At 42.1% G+C, this 4,993-nt stretch overlaps 2 non-coding genes across 2 annotated transcripts; one reads left to right on the top strand and one right to left on the bottom strand.

The window, feature by feature from the left end:
• The first annotated feature begins 292 nt into the window (after positions 1 to 292).
• Positions 293 to 364, top strand: TRNAH-GUG. Its single transcript has one exon. It is a non-coding gene; the product is annotated as a tRNA-His (tRNA).
• A 455-nt stretch (positions 365 to 819) lies between these two features.
• On the bottom strand, positions 820 to 891 carry TRNAH-GUG. Its single transcript has one exon. It is a non-coding gene; the product is annotated as a tRNA-His (tRNA).
• Between the last annotated feature and the right edge of the window lie 4,102 nt (positions 892 to 4,993).

The following is a 4,993-nucleotide window of genomic DNA, read 5'->3' on the forward strand; positions in this document are numbered from 1 at the left end:
TTCCATGTTAGGAACCAACATTTCTGTCATTATGAAGGTGATAATAAAGTGACAATCAGGCTAGTCCCCCCCCCCTAGAGTAACATACAAAAGACAAAAAAATCCCTGAGGAGTAGCCACATCTGTCTGTTGCAGCAAAAATAAACAGGAGTGTACAGGTTTCTAAATACAAAAATGTAGCTGGTCACATAAACCATCACAACCAATAAGTGACACTAGGTGGCAATACTTCCACAGCTCTGCTAAAGCAGATTACTGAGCAAGCTGTACCCAACAACCTCTCCAGTAGCTTGCCGTGATCGTATAGTGGTTAGTACTCTGCGTTGTGGCCGCAGCAACCTCGGTTCGAATCCGAGTCATGGCAGAAGAGGGGCAATTTTATCTTTCCTTTAAAAGCAAAAGTAAAGTTACCTCCTTTCATTTAATATCGTTGCCAAACTCTGTCCAGTGCAGGAGGTCTACTTTTGGGCATCAGCACCATGTAGGCAAGCAGTGATTTATTCATAAACTAATATCATAGTAAAGCTGTATGTTTTAAATGCTAAATAAATAACAAATGCATAATCAAAATCTGGAACTGTACGTATGACAATTGTATTGTATATATGTATGAGAATTGTCCATGCATACAAACACAGCAGTTTGGCATACAATGAAGAAAATGAAGAAACTACTGCAGTGGGATTAATCAACATTATTGAAGTAACATTCCCCTGTTATTTGCACATTCAGTTTTGTTTTGGGTCAACTATTTTAAATATTGGAAGCTCATTGTTGTAAAGAACTGAAATTTAAGTTAAAACAAAATTAGTTCTTTCCTGCCGTGACTCGGATTCGAACCGAGGTTGCTGCGGCCACAACGCAGAGTACTAACCACTATACGATCACGGCGAGCTATCCAGGAACTGAAAGGCATACGGCTTTTTTTCCTTCTAGACTAAATGACAACATCTGTACAATTACTGCCACCTACTGGGCAACATACAAAAATATAAAATCTGCTTTGTCACAGCTTGAAATTTTTTTTGTTCCATTAGCAAGAAACTAAAATTGGAAGGTCAAAGAAGACGAGGACGGCAAAGGATGAGATGGTTAGACAGTGTCATAGATGCAACGAACATGAAATTGAGCAAACTTCAGAGGACGGCGGAAGACAGGAAGGCCTGGCGTGATCTGGTCCATGGGGTCATGAAGAGTCAGACTCGACTGTGCGACTGAACAACAACAACAAAAATCCATTCAAGCTTACAGTGGGCAGTTTCCCTGTTTCCTCTTCTATAAAATAAATGATAATAACTGATAACTAACCCCTTTGAACAAAAACAAATAACCTCCTAGTGCAGAAGTAAAATATTTAACATTCTGTAGAGGAGGAGCCATATCAAACATTCTTCTGTGAGAAAACAGGGTTGTCATGGCTTGTATGAGAACTGTCCATACATACAAACACAGCAGTTTGGCATAAAATGAATTATGAAAGGAAGATTTTCTTCTCACACAAATAGAATTTATAACAACTAACAGAAAAACAGGACTTTTAGGCCTATAGTCAAACATTTGGGCTCTCTTTGCAAAATCGTGATATTTACATGGCTGCATGTAAATTTCACACAATAGCCAACAGAAAACTCATGGGGTAATTTTAAGCAGGAGACTCCCATCACAGGTGTGATACAAAGTCTGTGTGATGTTCCCCAACAAACACAAGGGCTTTTTAATGTGATGAACCCTCATGAGTCTTGGAAACACAAAGCTCCCATTGAACATCCGATTCAAAGTCCTCATATTGTTGTTGACCAAGAAACACAAAGACTCGATAACAAGCTAGCCTCTTTATGCATTACAGGGAGGAAGAAAGAATTCATGAAAAATAATGAGAATCTAAATACTGTTAGCGTAACATGTTTAAAGGTATGTAATATATTAAATATCAATTAAATAAAATTTAATTTTATACTTCATGCCTGTTGGTTACCTTTTAGGAGCAGGCTTAATAGTTCTAACAGGTAGAATCCTGCCTGCATATATCTCTTTATATCTTACTAAGTGAAAGCATTCAAGACTTTATTTTAAAATAAATTATATTAAGGAATTGGCCAGGCCCTTCAAGGTTCCCAATGAGCCTGAGTTCCTACTAGTGCCCCTGTGGCTACAGCCCTGATCCTCTGCATCCTTATCTATATACTAATAGCCAAGGATCTAAATCCGTACATTGGGGGCACCTAGGGGGTAAAGAGATTTTCCTGCACATTTGGAGCAATCCCCAGATGTGCAGAAAAATCTGAAATCTATAAAAAAAAAACTATAGGGGGGGATACTTAAATCCCCCAAAAGTAAAAGAGTGTTCCCTGCACATGCACAGAGAATGCTCTGAGAACTGCCGCTGCTGCCACTGGGGGTGGGGGGTGGGAGAAGGCTTGGCGGGCCCGACAGCTGGGAGCCATGTGGGCCTCGCCATTGTTGCCGGGGGCAGGGAAGAAGGCTTGGTGGGCCCAGTGGGAGCTGTACGGGCCTTGCCATTGGTGCCGGGGGGTGGGGAAGAAGGCTTAGTGGGCCCGACGGCTGGGAGCCACGTGGGCCTCACTGTTGGTGCTGGGGGGGAGAAGGCTTACCTGCGGCTGCTTCCTCCTCCTCCGCGTCGAGCTCCCCCCGTGAGTATCATGGGTCCCCCTTCTTGTTGTTTTATAATAGCTTGAACACTAGTATGACATTGAATTGTGACTTTTTATGACCCCATAAAGAAAAAAAATATTCAGAAATTCACCCTTAATTTCAATGAAACTACAGTTCAATCTTGGGGTGCTATTCAGTCACCTTCTAATCAAAGTTGCTCGGGTAACTTTCAATTAATGAAATGAACAAACTGCTTAGAAAAGTTCAGCCAGTATCCTTGGAGCTTGACCCTTACTCTTTCTGGCTGACTAAAGCTAGCTGGAGGAGCCTTAACTATATGTGTCCAGTCCAGAAGAGGTGCTTCAAAGGAGGGAGCAGTCTTAACCACCATGAAGGAAGCAGTTGTAAAATCCCTCCTGTAAAAGCCATCCCTGGAAACAAAAGAACTGAATATCTCCTTTGGGTACAAGATGCTTACAGAGATGGTGGCTGGGTACCTCCAGGCATATTTATCTGCTGAGGCAGATTGTTTCAATTTGACTTCAAGTCTGGGCTTGGAACAGAAACGCCTCCCCCCACCCCCAACCCCAGATGATGTATACTGAGAGAGGGGGGGGGGAAGTGTAACCATGTTGATACTCCCAGGGCTCTCAGTGGTATTGAATACCCTTGACCAGGTAGTTGATGGTCAGAACCACTGTGTTCCAGAGGTTCCACACTTATCTGGCCAGTTGGTTCCAAAAGGTAGTGCTGGGGGACTACAGTTGAAGCCCAGGAAATTTATGATATGGGGGTTCACAGGGAATGGTTTTGTCCTGATACTTTTCAACATCTACATGAAACTGCTCGAAGAGGCCATTTAGAAATTTCGAGTGATGTCATGAGTTAATTCAGTCCTCAAATCAGGATCCTGGATCCTGAAGAAGTCTTTGGTTATCCTGAAGAATTGTGAGGTAAGGTAAGCCTGAGGAATTTCACATTACCCTTTTTAATTCGTTTTGAAGCCGTTTTTGATCCGTCATGGAGTAAACCGGTATAGGGCTGCCATTTCACACATGGCTTTCCCCTTCCAGTAAAGAGCTGGATCTGAAGCAGTTTGCCATTTCAGACTGCACCGCTTTCCCTCCGCCATTTTTTGCCCGTGCAGGCGATCTCCGGTGCTTTTTTTAAAACATTCGCTTTAGAGCGCTAGAGTGCTATAGCACTATAACAAAACACTCCAGGCATTCCAACGGGGTTGATATAATGCTGTTGCGTTATAGCGCTATAAAGCTATAAAGCGAACGTTCCCCCCCCAAAAGCGGAGATCACCCGCGTGGGCGAAAAATGGTGGGGGAAAAGCGCATCGGAACCGGGAGAGGAAACTGAAGACTACTTGGAAGCGGTTGACAGGTTAAATGCTTCAGCCCCGTTTCCTAAACGGGACAGAAGCGTTTGTGTCTGAAATTACAAATATATTCCGGTAGGGAACCGGTTCTAAAACGGTTCTGTCTGAAATGACAGACCAGAAACCGTTTGGGAACCGTTCCTCTTCCGGATTATATCGTTTGTCTGAAATTCCTCCCTGTTACACAGCTACATTCCTCTATGATGGATAAGAATAATCTTGCTTAAATAGAAGCAGCCTGTCAAGAGTTCAGAGATACAGTGAAGGCCATCAAGATGGTAACTCAGCAGGTCAACTAATGAGAAGACAGGTGGCACACCCTTGCTGTATAATTAATGGCATAACATAAGTGCAATAAAGTTGAAGAGCAGTGCAAAAGGGCAAAGGTTGTTTCATAACAAACACAATGGCCTTGCTCACACCCAGGAGATGAGAGAATTAAGATGGCCAGTTAAGGAGGCTCTTCTGAGGAAAATGTGAAGGATATGAAAGGGAGTATTCATGGTAGCTACTGATTATGCCAGCCCCTCCTCCAATAAAATAATTGGATAATAAATTTTAATAACTGGACAAGTAGAGAAGCTTTCCAGAATGGGAACGGCCACCTCTGATCAATGAAAAAGTGGACCAGAGCAGGACACAAAAGTCAGACTTGCTCCTTTTTGTATCTTAAGTTCCATTTCTGCTTCAGCTAACTTCTTCTCTTTTAGTTTCTTTTTCTCTTTCTTTCTGACATACACATTAATGGCAGTCCAAAATTTCACAGTGACAGGCGATCACTTTTTTCCATTTTAGAAGTTTTGATCGCAATATGTCAATTTTATTACATATGTATGTTTCAAAAGACAAAATGTACCCTTGTAAAATAAGGAATTATGCAGAATACACGTCACAAGGTGCCAGGAAACAGGCCAAATATCACTCAAAGATTCTAACAGAGGTCTCTTCATATTTAAAAAACCCCACAGATTTGCACTCATTAGACAACTGTAA

This window comes from Gekko japonicus, unplaced genomic scaffold (genome assembly GCF_001447785.1).
Source record: "Gekko japonicus isolate JY-2015 unplaced genomic scaffold, Gekko_japonicus_V1.1 scaffold191, whole genome shotgun sequence".
NCBI lineage: Eukaryota > Metazoa > Chordata > Lepidosauria > Squamata > Gekkonidae > Gekko > Gekko japonicus.